The following is a 23,367-nucleotide window of genomic DNA, read 5'->3' on the forward strand; positions in this document are numbered from 1 at the left end:
GAAAAAATAGATGTGTGTGTGTATGTATGTATGGATACAATTTTTCGTTCACGTTTTTGGGCGCACGGGTCATCCGATTTGAATGGTTAAAAAAACATTCGATTCCTATTGATAAAGAGATGTGCTGATTAGTTTTTGGCAAAGTCAGGTCCAGCCGTTACGGAAATACGAAGCAAATTGTGCAACAAATACAACGGGAAGTTCCAGCGAATGGCCTTAAGACACGATGCCACACACACGACTAGTTTTACATTTTTATTTACTAGTTACTTTTTGTTCACGCCTATCCAGTACACATCTCTTGTATCTAACTTAAAAATAATAAATACATCTTATTAACTTCCCGTAAGGTAAGTTATTGTAATGGGCCGAAAATCGGAATTGAAAATTTTTACATTTCTCGACGTTTTGAAGGTTTCTGAACATTTTGGCATACTTCAGAAGAAATGTATGCGTGTGTGTGTGTGTGTATGTATGTATGGATACAATTTTTTGCCCACGTTTTTGGGCGTACGGATCAACCGATTTGAATGGTTCAAAAAACATTCGATTCCTATTGATAAGGAGATGTGCTGATTAGTTTTTGGCAAAGGCAGGTCCAGCAGTTACGGAGATAAAGAGCAAAGAGTGCAGAAAATAGAAATCGAGTTTTTGAGAGAACGGAGCATCCGATTTGAATGATCTAAAAAACATTCAATTAGTAATGATTGGGAGAAGTGGTTATTAGTTTTTCGCAAAGGCAGGCCCAGCCGTTTCGAAGATACGGAGCTAAATGTACAAAAAATGGCAGTTTTTGAGAGAACTAAGCTTGTATGGCATGGTATGGTGTATGGCATTGTGCCTTAAAGAAAATTGCTGAAACTTCTCATACCGTAACGAAAAGAATATTAAATGTTTTCAAATAGATTATTACAAATAAATACTGTAACATTGTCAAATATTTATAGAATTATATAAACTGAATTGCAAAGTTGAAACTATTTTAAAAAGTATATAAGTGAGCTTTAAAACTTTAGTCAGAATCAAAAATAAAATCTGAATTATTTTCGATAAACAAAAAAAAAATTGTTTTGAAAAAAAAAATTGAAACAGATTTTTTTTCCAAAATCAATTATTTTGTTAAAACAAGCAGAAAGTTTTTTTGAATCATTTAAATCAGACGCTGGACGCAAAGGTAGGCCCAGCGGTTTCGGAGATACAGAGCCATACGGGAGCACTTTTTCAATTTTGTGTAAATTAGGCAACTATTTTTTTTTTGAAATTGAATTCGAAAAGTAATGACGATTGTTGTTAATGTTCTGGAGATAAATTTAATTATGATTTACATTTGATTTGCTCAGATATAACAAGATAGCAAAAATAATGAAAGTTACAGTATCTGTAATAATATATTTGAAAACCGTTTAAAATTTCTCGAATATTCCATTACGGTACGGAAAGTTCCAGCAATTTGCCTTAAGGCATGATGTCATACACCACTAGTTTTATTTTACAATTATATATAAAAACGCACAAATTATTAAGACGCAAATATAAATAAAAACGTATTTAATACAAATAATACTTCACAATCAAATTAAATATATGTATCAAATAGAACTAGATGCAAATATTAGCAGTAATAATTTCGACCATCTCGCCACGAAGGTTGAATTATGACTGATTGTGGGGTACAATAAACTTTTCGTATTGCACCCTCTATGGTTCCGAACCCGAAACTATTCAATTAGATAACAATTTTTGAATTTTTGAATTTTAGTATCATCTGGTAACAATTTATAGTTTTGTCCTTTTCTGACCCCAATAAAAGAGGTTCGCAATAACAACTAAAATCATTCTGTATTTGGATCTCTCGGTGGACACTACTCGGTGGTCAGTGGTAAGTCTTTTAAAAAATATTTATGTATTATGTAATCATTTCGTGCATTCAGTTTCAAATACGTGTCATGGAACTTGTATTTTGGTTGATTCGATTTGACTTGATTTTATGTTGAATTATAATTATAAGAATGTAAATGAATTGAAGTAAAAATTCGTCTCTTTAATATTAAACGATTTGCGTTACATTTTCTAATCCAATATATTTGTGCTGAAGTGTCGCCTTAGTGTATATTGTTGTGAAAATATTCAATTTTAGCTATTTGAGTTAACATAAATAATTTAATGCAATCTTTAGATTATTAAATTTAAATATAATTAAATAATATTATATTTTAATATAAATCTTATGTTTCAAATATTTACGATTGACTACATTTGTTTTGTTTCAGATTTCATACAGTGTTTTGCGCAGTGGCGGATTGCTTTAGGAATTTATTGTGCATGAATTTTTTTTTATTCAATCACATTGACAATTTTTAATTATTTTTTATAATTTTGTTAAATTATAATTTTGAGTTATTTGCGTCCACATTTTAATTTTTTTTTTTGTTCGTGCGAGGACTTATTCGTAATTTTAATATCGTTTAAAACGATTTCCGCGTTTAAATGTGTTCCTGTCGCCTACCCCCCACGGCAGGTTCTAGTAATTCGCGTTTCGTTAATAATTTTTTTTTTCATTCGGTGTATGGGTTCTTGCGATGTTTTTCCCAGAAGCAACGCAACCCCATACACTTTAATTTATAATTAGTATTATTTGTACAATGTTTAATTTTTTGGAATTATTTTATTAGTAGCATGGATGTAAATAACTCGTTTAGAAATCTAAAAACTTTGTTAAATAAATTACTTGTTTTTCTCTTGACTGATTTTTCTGCTGCAATGCAATGAATATGTTTTAATTAAATAATTTAAACTTTTTTTGATTGCACAATAAGTCTCCTAAACGGAGAAATGTTGAAGACGTACTGTTTGAAGTTAATAAGACGGAAGGTAAGATGATACAAAACCTTATATTATGTAAAAAAATAACAAAATTGACATTTATTTTAGTGTAAAAGGGCCTCGACTAAAGATACCAGGGGGTTGAGTACTACAACGAGCAGGAGAACATGTGTACCGATATGATGTATCTGAGCACTGGAATAAATACGAGTAGGCTACCACATACTATTTATAAGTCATTGTCTATTTCATTTCTTTCAAGTCACTTTTCATTTCAGGGTTGCAGAATTAATTTCTCACCACGACGACAAGCACCAGGACTGCTAGGAGATTGTGGTGGATTAAAAAGGTTGAAGGTGCCCTTTTTGGGGTGCAATGACTGCTACTTGGTACATCTTAGCATTGCGTTTACCAATATACAGGCTTTACCTTGGCGCACCAATCTGACTTTTAATAAAAACCGGTATTTATCTGTAGAGTGCGTAACTAACTACACGAATGAAACAGAATCTATACTTATTAACTTATTTAATGTTACCTAGTTGTGTTCGTCGTAGGTGCCAAGATATGACTGTATTTTTGTAGTAATGTCTTAAGTCTAAATTCTGATATACTATTGTTTTGGTTAATCAAAAAGCTTGAAATTATAGATGTTTATGATATGGCGTGATGATAAAGGGGATCGCATACAATCGGAGAACCCTCACTTCTTCTGGATTGTGTGTTCTTCGCCCATGGAACAGCACACGCACCACTATACACTAACTGCCTCGAGGGCTTGTGTACTTCCGACTCGATTGACTACCTCAGAGGACTGATACTCAAAAAGTGATTGCGTCTTTGTAACGACAGCATGCAATGTTTCCAAAGGGTTGCACAACCTTTAGTGCAAACTACATCCGCCGCCCGCCTATATGGTTCCTGTCGTCTGTTCCAGAGTCGCGATAAAGACTACATACATCATTTCCAACTTAATTTCTAAACTAAATCCCCACCTGCCTATAAGGCTCCTATCGTATGAGGTCCGGAGTCGCGATCGTTTTTTAGTATCAGTCCTTTCAGGTGGTCAATCCAATACGGAGGACACAAGTTAGTGCATTAGTGATGGTTGTAATGTTGTGCCAGGGAAAAAGAACACGATCTAGAAAAATCCGATCGAGTTTTCCGATTTTAAGCTTTCCCCTGCGTAATTACGCCGTTCTATACATTTTTAATCATTTCTAGCTTTATCATTACCCGATCGTTAGTACATTTGAATTTAGGCTTAATGCATCACTATACATAAGTGCGGTCAAGCTCTCGGATCTGTAAACATAACTCGGTAACAATCAATAAGTTGGTAAGTAGATTGTGTTTTAATTGTGTAGTTAGTTAAAATCTCCATTGGTAACTGCAGGTTTTGTTGAGTCGAATTAGGGCGCTAAGGTAAACCCTTCATATTGGGGAGTGAGATGCTGAACATACCAAATAGCAATCTTTACACTCTAACAAGAGTACCCTTAACCCTTTCAGTTCACCTCATAATGGATACCTACAGGTTTTCTTGTATTCATAAGTTAATATTAAGTAGTTAGACCTTAATTAGATATAAGTATAAAATATTTTTATTTTTGTTACCGGGGCCCCGTTTGTATGTTCGTCCCTATTTTTAGGGGCACTTGTGCTTTTTTATCTCATTTCAGATATCTTTCCAAGAAAATTGCTTACCAAACATACTACCAAAAAACCTGTACCGAATCGAAGATATGTGCAAGTGAGTACCAAGAACTACTTCCACAACCCATAGGAGGAAATTGGTCAGACCAATTGATGTACCAAGACACTAAAATTATTGGCATACTGCTAAGTAATATGTATGAATCTTTTTCTTTGTATTTTCTAAACCACTTTTTATTTCAGGGTTACAGAATCAATGTCTTTTCGCACCACAAAGCACGAGGACTTCTAAATAACTGCCAGGAGAATACGCATATTTAAAGGTTTTTATCCTATTATTGTTAATTTGACCTTATTATTAGTTATGACCATATATTCTTTTATATATACGGGGCCCCGTTTATTTGTTTGTCCCTATCTTTAGGGACATTTGTGTTTTTTTTTCATTTCAGATATCTTTCAAAGAAGACATTTTATTGTATGTCTATATGTTTTACCAAGATATACACGAACCACCAAGAGACCACTACCGAATTAAAGGATATGTGCAAGTGGGTACCAACAATTACTTCTGCAACCCATACTAACAAATGTAATGAAATTCTATGTTTACCTCTTTTTAGGTCTTGCACGAGATTTGGCAGAAAATATCAACTCAAAACCAACTAGCACCACTTCTACCTGAACTACCGCCTACAACTGAATTGGGTGATATGACATAATCGAAAGGAAAATTAACTGTGAGATAAGACTTTCTATTATTATAGCATTATTTAGTTAATATCAGGTTAGGGGACGTTTTGACATTAAAATCTTCGGTCGTACCTTTTTTGGGGTTGTTCGCGTACTTTTATTCAGAGCTCAAAAGGGTGGCGTCATGAAAGAACCTCTCTTATATTTTTCGCGCTTTTCTTTACATTAATTAATTATCATTTGTCCTTAAACTTCATAGGCTGGGAACCTATGAAGTTTTTTTCCAAGTGTTTACATGGTGGATCTGGGGGGTACATCATGTAAATGCTCTTTTTTTTATAAATTTACAATCACCGCTAAAATACTAAAGTGCAGATTTTTTGTTGATTTTTTTCTTTACCGCGAGAGGTTCTTTCATTTTTAAAAACCGAAATTTTTGGGTACATTAGGTCATTTCGCGGGGATTGTTCTTTTCGCGATATCAGTTCGGTACAATTAGTTTGTAAGTTAGTTTAAGTGGATTAGGGCTGCACAAATCGATACTTAGTAGTATTTACACTATATCCATTTCCATCTGAAATGTAAGAAACGTAAATATGAATAGAAGTATCTATTTCTGTGGCGACACCACATTAAAAAAAACGCGCCTGGCAACTTTACCCCATGGGTGGTGAGGAAAAAAGTTGCATCCTAATTAAGTATGTACATATAATTATCAAAATTAAAATATTTAAATAATTATGTTAATTAAAATATCTTAAAATAAAATTTTTGCAAAATAATCTTTGCTTTTTAATATGTGGTTAATGTTATTTTTAAATTTTTTTTCAGAACTTCATAAAGAATTATTAGATGCTTTCAGAAAGAATATTGTCAATAATTATTAATTTTGAATTAGTTGAATAAATACTATAAATACTACAATGCGAAGAGTTATATGATTTTGATAAAATATATTTTATCTCTTCGCATTGTAGTATGTATATAGTATTTTTTCAACCTCTAATTCAAAATCAATAACTTTTATTCTTTTCAAAAGCATATAATAATTCTTTAGTATATGTGAGATATAAAACTTTAGTCAGAATTGAAAATAAAATCTGAATTATTTTCGATATACACAAAAAAAAATTTTTTTGAAAAAAAAATTGTTAATAAGTAGAAAGTTCTTTGAATCATTCAAATCGGACGCTTAGTTCTCTCAAAAACTGCCATTTTTTGCAAATTTAGCTGGATATCTCCGTAACGACTGGACCTGCTAATTACCACTTCTCCCCATCATTACAAATTGAATGTTTTTTAGATCATTCAAATTGGATGCTCCGTTCTCTCAAAAACTCGATTTCTATTTTCTGCATTTTTTGCTCCGTAACTCGGAAATTACTATAACTTACCCAACGCAAAGTTAAAAATTATATCTAAATAATTTAAAACAAATTGTTTAATTAAAAAGTAAAATTTTGTCTATTAAAAAGGGCGCCTGAACGGATAGGGCCTAGGGCGGCAAAAAGCTTAATCCGCCACTGGCTCTATCCTAGGTACTAATGTTCCTAAAATAAATTCTAGTATCTAATAGTTCGTAAGCAGTGGCTTAATATATGTTAATAAGTATAATTTATTTTATCTCGTCATGTTATTTTATGATCTGTTCAATTAAGCAGGCTTATAATTAAGTCCGTCATCAAAGCCCATCAGTTACATTACAATAAAACATGATGAAATGCCTTCGGCGATTGTATAAGTAATAATATAATATCTCGTTGGCAAGAGGTCATACGTTACTTACATACCTTTAAATCACTTTCCAATGTCTTACGAGCGGTCTAACAACAGTTCCTTTCTGCTAGATCAGATATATGAATATTTTTGATATGTATCGATAATGTTTTTTATATGACAAAAAACTTTCTTATATGATTGTGTTGATCTACTTCGGTCTGTCTTAATTGGGCCGATATTTTTTTATTTTTTTTTCACTAAAAATAAACCAATTTCATTTCCAATCGATGTCTTTCAAACGTATCTAGAATATCTGTAATTGTACAAATTAAACTAGTGGGGTGCATGGCATCGTGCCTTAAGGCGAATTGCTGGAACTTCCCGTACCGTAAATAAAAATCATGGTATGGAACCGCAAAAAAATTACACAAAATATGTACACATTATTAAAATCTCTATAAAATATCTGAAAATATCTGATAATTTGATGTATATTTTGACCGCCAAATGACATTTTTTAAACTTATTTTCAATGAGGGTCCATAACCGCTAGACCTGCCTTCCCAAAAATTCGATCAGTTGTTCATCTTATCAATACAAGTAAATTGTTTTTTGAATTACTAAAATCGGACGCTCCGTTCTTTTAAAAACTGAGTTACCGTTTTTGGCACTTTTTGCTCCGTATCTTCGAAACGGATAGACCTGCCTATGCCAAAAACTAATCAGCACGTGTCCTTATTAATAGGAATCGAATGTTTTTTGAATAATTGAAATCGGTTGAACCGTGTTTCCCAAAATCGTCGACGAAAATTTGTATCTGCACACACACGCACATACACATATACACACATACATCCATTTTTTCTAAGTTATGCCAAATTGTTCAGAAACCTCTGAAACGTAAAGATATATAATAATTCATTTTTGTATACTTTTATATACATTTCATTTTTTATAAACTAGTGCTGCGCGTTTTAGCGATTCTTATCAGAATCTATTCCGAAGCATGCTTCGGCATAGATTCTGAGAAGAATCACTTAAAAGCGCAGTGTAATTCTAAATTTGATAATTTTTTATAATTCAACCGCTTATCATAGGCTTATAATATTTTAGTATGGTATGGTCAACATTTAATTACGAAAAAGCGATCCGGACGATCATCACTAAAACTTATCTACCCGATTACCAATCTTTCGAAGAGATTTTGAATTTTCAAAATTGATTAAAAATTGTGGGCTAAAAGGGGGACAAAACAATACACTTTTGGCCGATTGTAGCAGATAACGTTAGTCCAAATTGTGTGTGGGATATCGTTTAAATTTTTGAAATTTGACCACTTTTTGAGAAAACGTCGACGAAAGGTCAACGGTGTACATACTTTTTCCAAATTTGGTCTCATTCGATTCAGAATGACTTGAAATGTCGAGAAAACATGAACTTCTCTTCGGGAATGTTTATATTTTGATAAATCACTTCAATGAGGTAACTTTAGGATAGATTGAATATTGTATAAAAGTCAAGAAATCGTTTTCAATGCGAATTTCAAGTTGCGCCATGCAACTAAACAATATGAAGAATTCTCATGTGCTTGCATTGCGTTTATTAAACTGTCGTTAGAACTATCTTATGACATACTGCGTGCAAATTTTTTGCCTAACGAAGAATTGGTTAATGTCTTTTATAAATCAATGTCATATTTGAAAAAATAATGAAACATTAATATTGCTTCATTGCAATCTGGACAATAAAGATTTGAAACGTAAAAAGGATATACATATCTTTTGACAAGTCAAGTGAAACGTTTTAGAGAAATTGTGTGTTTAATTTTTAATTGTGCAGATAAATGTTAAAATAATTATTAACGCCGACTTATTGCACTATTATTTTCTTGTGCTATATCACAACATCAACTATCGATTATATAAATCTGAGAAATCTGATCTCATATAATTGTTTATTGTTCTTTTATCCATTTTATCTATTTGCATATCAGAAAATAACTATAATATTACCAAATAACGATAGACAGCCTCGTTTAGTTTTTTTTTTTCATTTGTTTGATATTTTATTTTGATTTTACATATGTTTCATTGTTATCTATCATCTTTTGGATTACATGACTTCCTCAATGTGAATGAAGAATGCTTCATCATCATCAACTGTCACTGTAATTTTTTTCATTGTTATGAAACATGAGTTAGCTGCAGGCTAAATTTTATATCTTGGATCATCTATTGAACATTTAAGATTTAAATTATAGACATTACTGCAGTACACTAAATAAAGAAATAATTTTATACAAATATTGTTGTCACCTTTTGTTTGTTTCCGTGAACAATGTGTACATCTAAAATCAATATCAAGTGATAATTTTAATTCTATTTTGATATCATCTTTGAAATAGACCCAAATTTATTCATTGTTTTAGATTTGATCCTCAAAAATATAGCTTGTGGTTTATCAAGCATTTTAAATATTTTAACATATAATTTTCACATTATATTTTGTAAATGAAATAACATGAAATAAAATAAATATTTAGTGACATATGAATTAATCGAAAATGACTAAAAAGAGTACAAATAAGTAACAATATTTGGTATCTTATCACTCACTTACCTATTTCTCACACAAATATTGTTATTTTCCTCTTTTATAGTATTAATTGATATTAATAGAAAAAAAATAATATTTTAATTCCCAAAAAAATGTTAAAAAATGATGTTATTTTTCTTTTTTTGCAAAATTCTTTGATTATATCATAAGTGCTTCTATTCCAGTTTTGTCAGCCCATATCACAACTAATATATATTATAGTAAGTATTCAATTAGAAAACTGACAAATCTCAAATAAATGCACATTTCATATGATCAAACATTTTTGCAAAGCTCACAAATATCAAATAATTGAGCATTTTATATAATCAAACATTTGTGCAAAAAAACATCATCTTTCTTAGAATATATAGATAAGCAATTTTTTATCACCTTTTATTCAGAATAATTAAAAAATAATTTAATAAAATGTGATGGGTCAATATGTTTAAAATACAAAAAATATCTCAAGATTATGAATCGACGACTTCATTAAAGCTTTGATATTATTTTGATAATTTGAAAAAATTGGATTTTTTTAAATGTTAAAATTTTGAAAACAAATGACTTGAAAAAATAGTTTTTTTATATTGTGAAATTTTTGAACTTTTTTTAAAGCAATCGTGCCGAGTAGCTTAATTGTTATTATAATCCCTAGACCCTAGACAATATAATGTTATAATCTCTGATAATTTGATAATGATCATTTTTGACCGCCAAATGGCTTTTTTTAAACTTTTAAACTTTTTTTATTGCGACATTTATCCATCCATATTTTCTAAGGTTCCAACATGTTCAAAATGCTTTGAAACAAATATATGTAAAAATTTTCATTTTCGATTTTTTTTGCGATTACTATAACTTACACTACGAGAAGTTAAAAGATCTTTTAAAAACCTTTCTTTTTTGATGTTATTTTTGCTCATTTAGCTTTAGGTAAATACATGATTTATCATCATGACTTATGTGAGATATTCTAATAACAAGCTGCTGGAGTTTGCACATATTCCGATTGGATTTTTGTTAATCGAAAATGAAAATTTTTATATATTTTTACGTTTCAAAGGCTTCTGAACGTTTTGGCATACCTTAGAAAAAAATGGATGTATGTGTGTGTGCGTGCGGATACAAATTTTCGTCGATGATTTCGGAAACACGGTTCAACCGATATCAATTATTAAAAAAACATTCGATTGCTGTTGATAAGGAGACGTGCTGATTAGTTTTTGGCGAAGGCAGGTCTAGCCGTTCCGAAGATACGGGGCAAAAAGTGCCAAAAACGGTAACTCGGTTTTTAAGAGAACGGAGCGTCCGATTTTAATAATTCAAAGAACATTGTACTTGTATTGACAAAATGAAAACTGATCATAAATTTTCATAAAGGCAGGTCTAGCGGTTTCGGAGATCTAGTAAAAAAAGTAAAAAAAATGCCATTTGGCGGTCAAAAATGATCATTAGACATATGCACATCAAATTATTAGATATTTTATAGAGATTTTAACAATAAGTATGAATTTTGTTTATTCCTATGGGTTCCGCACCAATGTTTATCCGTTAGACGGCGACGCGGCGCTTACGCGTTTCGATATTTCGTCTCTATGCAGTTAAGGCAGTACGATTGCTTTGAAAGAGTTCAGAATTTCCAAAATATTTCAAAATAAAATTTTCTTCAAAAAGTCTTTTTTTTTTAAAAAAAAGTAAATTTTTGTCAAAAATTTATAGTTTCTCAAAAATCTAATTTTTTCAGAGTAAATTTTTTTCATAAATATTAATATTTAAAAAAAAAAAAATTTGGTACGGAAGTTTCAGCAATTTGCTTAAGGCACGATGCCATGTGCCCCACTAGCTACAATTGGGTTCATTGTTCTCGACACAAATATATATACCAATAAAAATATCAGCAAATATTTCGTATATAGAATACTCGTATAGAATAGTCATCATTGGATTTGACAGCTATTGGGTAACAATTATTGAATGTCCTAAGTATGAAAAATTGTAATTTAAAAAAAAAGAAAAAAAATGTTATTATACCCCATTTCGCTTTAGGTAAATACATGATTCATCATCATGACTTATGTGAGATATCTAATAAGCTCCTGGAGTTTGCACATATTCTGATTGGATTTTTGCTTTAAGTTTTAATTCGCGTTATATAATATGTATTACGGCAACATTTTCAACATTTCTCTTATCTATTAACGCGAAGCTTCTGAGAAAAGTGCCTATGTAGCCCTTGACATTTCTGCCTTGGTCTCCCGCAGTCGATGCCGGTAGTTTTGCGTAACGTTTCGCGATGTGTAATCACCAGCCGGCAATTAGCGCTCGGATTCAACTGCCTGTGAACTTAATTATTATGCTCGATCCCCGATACGTACGACGATCGAACTATTCTTCTTATAGAACGAGCAATTTTTTTCTTCAGTCTTACAATTATATAATCTTTATTGTTTGATCTATGATTGCTAGATGTAGTTTGTGAATTGTTTTATCTTCAAGTCGCACGGGGTGAATGACAATGTTTATGTTGCAATTATTGCAACGGAGAGGTAAAAAGAGTGTTATTTCTGAACTTTTTTTTTTTACTGTGCTCCGATTAACATGAAATTTTGGAATTAGACTTGAGTTACTAACTTAAGGGGGGCGATACATGTAACAAGAAAAAAAAAATCGATTTTTTTTTCCTTTATAAATCGTTACAATAACATCTCAAAAATATGCTGTAAATATTCAAAACAAAATTATCATTATTTATACAATAAAAACTCATTTAAGTGCCACGCCTCAACTCTTATCTGTTCTATGTGTCAAAACTTTAAACGCGTTTTTCTCAAAACGACATTTTTGAAATTTGGGGCGGGATAACTCAAAAAGTTCTCAACCGATTCCAATGAAATTTTGCACACATCTACTTTACAGTAATAGCTTCTAGTTAAACCTCAAACATTCCAAAAAATTTTCAAAAATTAACTCTTTTACCAAAAAAACATTGAAAAAAAGGTGAAAAATCGAACTTTTTTTTTCTAAGGTGTGCCAATTTACGATTTTGTGACTTTTTTATTTTTTTTGGGTTTAACTAGAAATTATGTTTTATGAACACGTACAAACTAAATTTTTTAAATTCAGATCACCGTACGAAAAGTGAGAACGCCCGCAATTGATGGCGTTTTCCGAGAGGGTTTGGCAGATTTATTTTTACGGCAGCCATTTAAAAAAAAAAATAAAAAAATAATTTTTTTCGTGTATTTTAATATATAATAAATAACCCTAAAAAAAGTTCAAAAAGATTCAATCATTCCTTCCCAGTTTAAAAGTCCTCAAAAAATGGTAAAAATTAAGGCGATTACATGTATCGCCCCAAACCCTACGGGAAGTTAACAAGTTGAACTCCGTTCTTTTTTTTAATATTGGGCCTCTTCCATCGATATCCGAGATTATTTAAAAAAAGACCACTGAGAAGGGATGTCAACCATACCCAAAGTGGCGGCCGAGTTCAAATTATTTTCACATCTGAACATAAGAATAAGATGTGCCTTCTACCAAAATTTCATGTAAATTAGAACACAGTATAAAAATATGACCCAAAATGCTCCCCATTGACTGCGGTAAATGATGTTTTCAGAATATCAAAATTCAGGCAACTCGTAGATTATTTATTACTCATACATTTATTTTATCCTTATTAATTAATTATGAGATGATTATTTTCTCACGTTCTATTTTTAAAATGTTTGTATTTACATATAAATAATAATGATTAAGAAGAATGTCCATAAATATCACCAATCGTATCAACCGGGCTGTTTTATAAGTTCGGCGAATGTATCTTAATGTCTTTTATATTCTTTAAAAATAAAATATTACAGACATATTTTTGTCAATATTGTTAAGAATTATATTAAACTGTTAATCGTCTTTTATGATAATATTATATTTATATTTATATATATTTTCTGTTAAAATATATGTGCTACTCTTTTAAAAAAATTGATAATTATATAATTGATTATTTATTAAATTTTTTGATAACTGCATATTACATATTATTATTTATATACATGGCTAATAAATCTATTCGTATCATTAACATTAAGGATTCAAAGCATATTGAACACAGTATAAAAATATGACCCAAAATGCTCCCCATTGACTGCGGTAAATGATGTTTTCAGAATATCAAAATTCAGGCAACTCGTAGATTATTTATTACTCATACATTTATTTTATCCTTATTAATTAATTATGAGATGATTATTTTCTCACGTTCTATTTTTAAAATGTTTGTATTTACATATAAATAATAATGATTAAGAAGAATGTCCATAAATATCACCAATCGTATCAACCGGGCTGTTTTATAAGTTCGGCGAATGTATCTTAATGTCTTTTATATTCTTTAAAAATAAAATATTACAGACATATTTTTGTCAATATTGTTAAGAATTATATTAAACTGTTAATCGTCTTTTATGTGAACTACATTGGCACGTAATGATCTTTATAAAAAATCAATGAAATATATATATATATATATATATTATATATATATATATATATTTATATTTATATTATTTCTGTTAAAATATATGTGCTACTCTTTTAAAAAAATTGATAATTATATAATTGATTATTTATTAAATTTTTTTGATAACTGCATATTTACATATTATTATTTATATACATGGCTAATAAAATCTATTCGTATCATTAACATTAAGGATTCAAAGCATATTTCACTATTCTCAAGATATTTTTTCTTGTTTATTGAGAAATTAGAAATTTATTTATCTGAATTATAATTGCAAAAAAGTATAGGTTTGCGTGATCATAAAAGTGATTGAACATAGTTTAATGAATTGTTTACCTGACGATATTAATGATGATTGGATAATACACAATAGAAATTATTTTTTTATGGATTTGCAATAGGTCATATGTTACAAACATCGGCACTATACAACTGCCTTAGTAATTCATTTACCATATTAGCAATTATTTATCACTTAAGATTACTACAATTTTGACCTTTTACATTATACAGAATAATTAAAATATAAAGTTAATCAAATTGAATGTTATTAATTTTTTGTTTTTAATATAAAAAAATATTTTAATATTATGATTCGACGATTTGCGGTTTCCAATATTTTGAGGTTTTGTGGCTACTTAACATTAAAGTTTAACATGACTACTCTGTTTAATAAAAAATATAAATTCTACTTATATATTATATAATATATATATATATAATATATATATATTATATCATATATTATATCATATATTATATATAAGCTCTTTTTTCAAAGTCTATTGTCTGTTAAACGCAATTTTCCAATAATCTTTGTTTCTTAACAAAAATTAACAAAAGGAAATATGATTTTTAGATTCAATCTGATTAGTATTAAAATAGTTTCAAAACTAATACCATAAAATTGAAATTAATTATACAACATTCGAAGAAAGGATCATACTAGAAAAAAATTCTTAAAATTTATGAAGCTATCTTACACCAAGTAATGAAGAAATTCGATTTATTGAAGTAATGAAGTTTTCGATTCTATTTAATGTAAACGTATTAAATTTTCATACAATAATGGTAAGATGATCAATTAAGATTTTTTTGATTGATTAATAATTAATTAATTAATTATTTCAAAATTTGCCTCAATCTAACCCTTTTCTTTCTAAAATTTTGATTTTAATAATCGTAAACTTCAAAATTTATTACACAAAAATTGAACAATGGATCACACTAGAAGAAAATCCTAAAATTTGTGAAGTAATAAAGAAATACGGTTTTCGATTCTAATTCATGTATGCGCATTGAATATTCACGCAAGGATGGTAAGATGATAAATTAAGAATTTTTGCTGATTTATTAATAATTAATTATTACAAAATCTGCCACAACCTAACCCTTTTTTGTTTTTGATTCTAATTAATGTAAGCGTATTGAATTACAGTATAATGATGAGAGAATGGTGTAATATGAAGTCATTGCTAGCAATTGAGCATTTTTGCTGATCGATATAATTAATACCAAATAAATAGTTTTAATAGAGATCTTTTTTAAAATATGTCTAATTGTCACAATCATGCAAAGACACAATTACATTAAAGCTTACCTGTTGCTTTTATTGGCAACCTGTGCCAGTACAGAAACAAAACACGTAGTTCGATTGAACAAAACAAAGAAAAACTGATATTTATAAGTCGAGTCGCACACAGATCTCGATAGATTGCAAGACACTCGCGGGGGCACCAGACTCGATTCTCGCGACGGTTTGAGATGTGAAAGCCAAACGAGCAATGAAAATATAATACGTCGGACTTTCTTTTTATACTTGGTCGGGAGAAGGGCGCCGGCAAAAAATCTAGTCGCAAACCGTTTTCCTTAAAAACACGATTTTTTTAACTTGATTTTCTCAATTTTTGACGTAGCACATAAGACTTTTACAAATTAGCCATAGCAATATTGCAGATTCCAAAATAAAATACTACTAGTGGTGTATGGCATCGGGCCTTATGGCGCATCTGTGGCATTTTTTTAACTTCCCGTAGGGTAAGTTATTGTAATGGGCCGAAAATCGAAATTGAAAATTTTTACATTTCTCGACGTTTTGAAGGTTTCTGAACATTTTGGCATACCTCAGAAAAAATGGATGTGTGTGTGTGTATGTATGTATGATTTGAATGGTTCAAAAAACATTCGATTCCTATTGATAGGGAGATGTGCTGATTAGTTTTTGGCGAAGGCAGGTCCAGCCGTTACGGAGATACGGAGCAAAGAGTACAGAATCTGTGGCATTTTTTTAACTTCCCGTAGGGTAAGTTATTGTAATGGGCCGAAAATCGAAATTGAAAATTTTTACATTTCTCGACGTTTTGAAGGTTTCTGAACATTTTGGCATACCTCAGAAAAAATGGATGTGTGGTGTGTATGTATGTATGATTTGAATGGTTCAAAAAACATTCGATTCCTATTGATAGGGAGATGTGCTGATTAGTTTTTGGCAAAGGCAGGTCCAGCCGTTACGGAGATACGGAGCAAAGAGTACAGAAAATAGAAATCGAGTTTTTGAGTGAACGGAGCATCCGATTTGAATGATCTAAAAAACATTCAATTAGTAATGATTGGGAGAAGTGATTATTAGTTTTTCGCAAAGGCAGGCCCAGCCATTTGGAAAATACAGAGCTAAATGTGCAAAAAAAGGCAGTTTTTGAGAGAACTAAGCGCCCAGTTTAAATGATTCAAAGAACTTTCAGCTTGTTTTAACAAAATAATTGATTTTGGAAAAAAAAAATTTATCTTTTTTTTTAGTTATTTTTGTATATCGAAAATAATTCAGACTTTATTTTTAATTCTGACTAAAGTTCTAATATACTTTAAATAAATCATTTTAACTTTGCAATTCACTTTATATAATTCTTATAAATATTTACAATATTTATAATAATCTATTTGAAAACATTCAGTATTCCTCGAACATTTCGTTGCGGTACTGGAAGTTCTAGCAATTTGCCTTCAAGCACGATGCCATACACCCCACTAGTTTTTAAAAAGATTAACATTTTTGAAAAAAAATTGCTTTGAAAAAATTTGATTTTTGGAAAACTAAATTTTTGACAAAAATTTACTTTTTTTTAAAAAAAAAGACTTTTTGAATCAAAATGTTTTCTTTATTTTGAAATATTTTGGAAATTCTGAACTTTTTTTTCAAAGCAATCGTACTGCTTTAACTGCATAGAGACGAAATATCGAAGCGCGTAAGCGCAGCGTCGCCGTGTAACGGATAAACATTGTAAACATGTAAACAAAATTTATACTTATTGTTAAAATCTCTATAAAATACCTGATAATTTAATGTGCATATGTCCAATGATCATTTTTGACCACAAAATGGCATATTTTTTTACTTTTTTTACTAGATCTCCGAAACCCGTAGACCTGCCTTTCCAAAAATTTAATCAGTTCTTCATCTTGTCAACACAAGTAAAATGTTTTTTGAATTATTAAAATCGGACGCTTCATTCTCTTAAAAACTGAGTTACCGTTTAAGGCACTTTTTGCCCCGTTTTCTTCGAAACGGCTAGACCCGCCTTCGCCAAAAATTAATCAACACGTCTCCTTATCAATACGAATCGAATGTTTTTTTGACTTATTCAAATCGGTTGATCGGTCTTCCCGAAATTGTCGACAAGAATTTGTATCCGCACACACATACACACATACAGAGACACGAATTTTCTAAGGTATGCCAAAATATTCAGAAACCTCTGAAACGTAAAGATATATAAAAATTTTCAATTTAGATTTTTTTGCGATTACTATAAGTTACCCTACGGGAAGTTAATAATACTCCACTTAATCCGAGGCTAATTTTTAACACGTAGATAACTATGTTGGGATAAGATTGATAGAAAATCGGTTAAGTATTAAATTTAATAAGTGTAACAACTTTACCTATATATAATAAAAGAGCGCTAAACCAAAGCAGCGTTGAGCGGGATATTACTGTACTTACAAATATAAATTGTCAATGCACCTGGATACTCCCTATCATAAAGATCTAGAAACAGACACCATCAAAGAAAATAATTTTAGCTGTTAACACAATTACGGGTTTGTAATAAAATAAGGAGGCGTGTCAGCTCGTTTTGTCTCTATAGTAATGCAATGTTTTGCAAATTCATTTCTACCATTTCTTTATATTTATTTTATCAGAACTGATGCAATAGCTTAATTTGAACAATTGAACTATTTGAAACTAATTGCTTAATTAATCATACAAGATAACTTTTAAATCGTGATTATTTTATGAATCATTTTCTACGATGATTTTTTTTGCGCCTGATCGGCTTCCACTTCTTCTTCGCCTGATAGACTTTCATCAGCAGCGACGTCGTCAGGATCATACAATCTACTGCGATTCGTGTACCACATGTATAAGAAACCGTCTTCGTCACAGTGCTTCTTATGTACTTCCTCAATTGTTTCGGTAATATCTGGATTATCTTCCTAAATTTTGAATACATAATGAGACAAATGTGGCACTATGGGCTACATAAGTTTGGCATCGGAATAAAAAACATTCAGAGTTTATGTACATAATATTGAAATCTATTTCTACAGTAATCTACTACGTGTTCCAGAAGCTGAGTTTGGGTATCTAGTATTTTTCTGGAGAGGCCAACCGTAAATATTCATCAAAGTTTGGAATAATGGGTTTCCAACTTGCCTTAAGGCAAATTGTTTTCTTTGCAAATAAACAGTTTACACTTTACACTATATCAAAGTAATTTTTATGTTTATACAGATTTCTTAAAAATAATGTGAACCCGATTTTTCATGAATACCATATGACTAGAAATTAGTGACTAAAAATGATATCTACTCAAAAGACAAACCTTTACAAACAAATATAAGGCCTGGTCCGGTTTCATTTCCATCTTTTTTCTGAGTAGAAAATAAAATTGCCCTATAGTTAAATCGCATGGCAGCAAATATTTCCTGCTTCCTGCGGGACGAATATTGCTATCAGGATAGCGCTCAGCAATCACTGGCCTGCGATCAGGATACTTGCGTTTAATTGAATCACCTGAGAAAAACACACTGTTCGTTAAATATTTATATATATAAACAATAATTAGTATAGTAATTTTAATTTCATTTACATTACCAATTTTTTTTTTGTTTTTTTTTTGATAATATTTGACATACCTTCATTTTTACGTGCCTGTAAAGGCCAATCCAATTTATATGGAAACTCCATAAGGTTTCACTATTTTTGCTGAAATCTATTACGCACGGAAACAAAATGGCGGCAAACGTCAGTTAAAAAATCAAATTGCCTTTGATTTGCGAAATAGCGATTTTATAGTATTATTTCGTGGCATTTGTGGTACACATGATGTTGACAATATTACATATAGTGTTTTGAATTATTTTAATCGGTTGATCGGTGTTCCCCAAATCGTCGACGAAAATTTGTATCCGCACACACATATACATCCATTTTTTCTAAGGTATGCCAAAATGTCTAAAAACCTTTGAAACGTAAAGATATATAAAAAACATCATTTTTGATTCTTTTGCGATTACTATAATTTACCCTATGGGAAGTTAAAAACATTCGATTCGCATTAATAACGAAACGTGCTGATTAGTTTTTGGCAAAGGTAGGCGTTTCGAAGATACGGGAAAAAAAGAGCCAAAAATTGTAATTCAGTATTTGAGAGAACGGAGCGTCCGATTTGAATAATTCGAAATATTTATATTGACTAAAAAAGAACTATTTAAATTTTTGGAAAGGCAGGTCCAGCGGGTATGGACACTCTATAAAACAAAGTTTATAAAATGCCATTTGGCGGTTTGGTTCATGAGACATATGCACATCAAATAATCAGATATTTGATAGGGATTTTAATAATGTATATGTTACGGTAAATGTGCATATTTCGGTGAATGTGCACATTCACCGGTAAATGTGCACATTTCATGGCGTGAATTTCATGGCGTCTGTGCAAATACACGTGCTCGCTTAATTAAAATCCTAATTAGATTGCATTAATTTATACAGTAAATTATTCATTAAATCCATAAGCTTAATTTGAAGCATAAGTATATATAGATTAAGCCTTAAAAGTGGTAAAAAACGGATTTGTTGCAGACCTCGAGTCCTTAACCTCAAAGTGATTAATAATTATATTTTTTACATGATTTTTGATTTACATGATTGTAATAATGAAATATTAACGCTTACAGTGATCCCAATGTATCCTTTCTTATATTGATATATGAAACCTTTAAATTCCTACAATGTGTGTTACTTGCAAGGGCTCGAGTGATTCAGCAAATAATAATAAAACAGAGTGATATACAATATGCAATGTGCAAAGACTCTTGTAAAGACAACTATTTGATCAATTATAGTGTATCAGTATAAGTTGAGTCGAGTGATTGAGTGGTATCCAGCTTCGAAGATACAGACAGTCGAGCAGAGATTTTTTTATCAATGTAAGTTTTAAATCATTTCTTATACAAAAATATTGTTCAATACTTTACTAGAATTATGTACAGGCTTTTAATATACAATTTTATGTATTATTAAGGTGACCCGGTCTCAGGTTTTTATGCGGTTCTTATTTGCAATATTCCTATTAAATATATTTTAATCAGAATTACTTTCGTAAAATTTGAACAAAAATGGTTACTAAGTTTAATAAGGAATCAAATTGAAGCAAATCGAATTGGTTCATTCGATGGGGGACAAATCTTTTGTATGATTCTGAATATTCCTGTATATATATATATAGGATTGATTTTCTAAATTTATCGAATATAGTCTTAACTATATTAGTGTACCAGTTATTTAAACTACTTTAAATTTCTTCTCGCTATTTAACTATTAATTCAGATTATTTTTAAGCGACCTTAAGATGGATTCAAATACATACAGCAAACAAATTAAATTTAGAATTTATTATCGTATATCGTATATCAACTTTTTATGAATCATCCAGAAATATGTATCAATTTTTTTATTTTGATTGGATTAACTAATTATTTGCTCGATTACCTTTTAATTTTTATCGAGTTGTATAAATTATATTGTAATTATTCTTTCGATTAACTTTTGTTATTGAATGAAACCTTTTCAATTACGACAGATAAGTCAATTATATTTATTTTTAAGTCCCAAAGCCAATATTTGTATGAAAAAAATTTAAACGAGGACCACTTTTGAAATTTTCATAACGAGAAAATTTAACAATGACATTTTTTAAAGATTTTTCATTAAAGTTTTTAAGATGTTCTCGTAAAGTTTTCTCGATGTTGTGATATTAAAGTGGGCTTTGTTGAAATTTTTTTGACCAAAATTTTTTTGACCAAAAATTTTTTTACCCTAAATTTTTTTGTCCAAAAATTTTTTTTCACAAAATTTTTTGGACTAAAATTTTTTTCCCAAAATTTTTTGACCAAATTTTTTTTTGACCAAAAATTTTTTTACCAAAATTTTTTTGACCAAATTTTTTTTGACCAAAAATTTTTTGGACTAAAATTTTTTTGACTAAAATGTTTTTGACCAAAAATTTTTTTGTCCAAAATTTTTTTTTCCCAAAATTTTTTGGACTAAAATTTTTATAACCAAAATTTTTTTGACCAAAAATTTTTTTCCCTAAATTTTTTTGATCAAAATTTTTTTGTCCAAAATTTTTTTGACCAAAAATTTTTTTGTCGAAAATTTTTTTTTTCCAAAATTTTTTGGACTAAAATTTTTTTCCCAAAATTTTTTTCCCAAAATTTTTTTTGACCAAAAATTTTCTTCCCAATATTTTTTTGACCAAATTTTTTTTGACCAAAAATTGTTTGGACCAAAATTTTTTTGACTAAAATTTTTTTTTCCAAAAATTTTTTTGTCCAAAAATTTTTTTCCAAAAATTTTTTTGTCCAAAAATTTTTTTTCCCAAAATTTTTTGGACTAAAATTTTTATAACCAAAATTTTTTTGACCAAAAATTTGTTTCTCTAAATTTTTTTGATCAAAATTTTTTTGTCCAAAAATTTTTTTTCCAAAATTTTTTGGACTAAAATTTTTTTAACTAAAATTTTTTTGACCAAAAATTTTTTTCCCAAAAATTTTTTTGACCAAAATTTTTTTGACCAGAAATTTTTTGTCCAAAAATTTTTTTGACCAAAATTTTTTTTGACCAAAAATTTTTTTTCCAAAATATTTTTTCCCAAAAATTTTTTTGACCAAAATTTTTTTGACCAGAAATTTTTTGTCCAAAAATTTTTTTGACCAAAATTTTTTTGACCAAAAATTTTTTTCCCAAACTTTTTTGGACTAAAATTTCATTAACCAAAATTTTTTTTGATCAAAAATTTTTTTTCCAAAATTTGTTTGACCAAATTTTTTTTGACCAAAAATTTTTTGGACCAAAATTTTTTTGACTAAAATTTTTTTGACCAAAAATTTTTTTGTTCAAAAATTTTTTTTCCCAAAATTTTTATAACCAAAATTTTTTTGACCAAAAATTTTTTTCCCAAAATTTTTTTGACCAAAATTTTTTTGACCAAAATTTTTTTGACCAAAATTTTTTGACCAAAATTATTTTGACCAAAATTTTTTGACCAAAAATTTTTTTACCTAAATTTTTTTGTCCAAAAATTTTTTTTCACAAAATTTTTTGGACTAAAATTTTTTTCCCAAAACTTTTTGACCAAATTTTTTTTTCACCAAAAATTTTTTTACCCAATTTTTTTTGACCAAAAATTTTTTTGTCCAAAACTTTTTTTTCCCAAAATTTTTTGGACTAAAATTTTTATAAACAAAATTTTTTTGTCCAAAAATTTTTTTCCCAAAATTTTTTTGACCAAAATTTTTGGACCAAAATTTTTTTCCCAAAATTTTTTTGACCAAAATTTTTTTTGACCAAAAATTTTTTCCCCAAATTTTTTTTGACCAAAATTTTTTTGACCAGAAATTTTTTTGACCAAAATTTTTTTGTTTAAATTTTTTTGACCAAAATTTTTTTGACCAAAATTTTTTTTGACCAAGATTTTTTTGACCAAAAATTTATTTGACCAAAATTTTTTTGACCAAAATTTTTTTGACCAAAATTTTTTTCCCTAAATTTTTTTGATCAAAATTTTTTTGTCCAAAAATTTTTTTGCCCAAAAATTTTTTTGTCCAAAAATTTTTTTGTCCAAAAATTTTTTTCCCAAGATTTTTTGGACTAAAATTTTTTTAACTAAAATTTTTTTGACCAAAAATTTTTTTCCCAAAATTTTTTTGACCAAAATTATTTTGACCAAAATTTTTTTTGACTAAAATTTTTTTGACCAAAAATTTATTTGACCAAAATTTTTTGACCA

The 23,367-nt window shown here is 29.2% G+C and overlaps 1 long non-coding RNA gene and 1 pseudogene across 1 annotated transcript; one reads left to right on the forward strand and one right to left on the reverse strand.

Moving 5' to 3' along the window:
* Positions 1-4,587: 4,587 nt before the first annotated feature.
* LOC113368257 lies at positions 4,588-5,523 on the forward strand. Its single transcript, XR_003366369.1, has 4 exons — positions 4,588-4,669; positions 4,723-4,802; positions 4,904-5,030; positions 5,103-5,523. It is a non-coding gene; the product is annotated as an uncharacterized LOC113368257 (long non-coding RNA).
* Positions 5,524-18,319: 12,796 nt separating this feature from the next.
* LOC113366926 lies at positions 18,320-19,262 on the reverse strand (annotated as a pseudogene).
* Between the last annotated feature and the right edge of the window lie 4,105 nt (positions 19,263-23,367).

The sequence above is a fragment of the Ctenocephalides felis genome, unplaced genomic scaffold, assembly GCF_003426905.1.
Source record: "Ctenocephalides felis isolate EL2017-DRISC unplaced genomic scaffold, ASM342690v1 CF-g0.4_SCAFFOLD_01170, whole genome shotgun sequence".
NCBI lineage: Eukaryota > Metazoa > Arthropoda > Insecta > Siphonaptera > Pulicidae > Ctenocephalides > Ctenocephalides felis.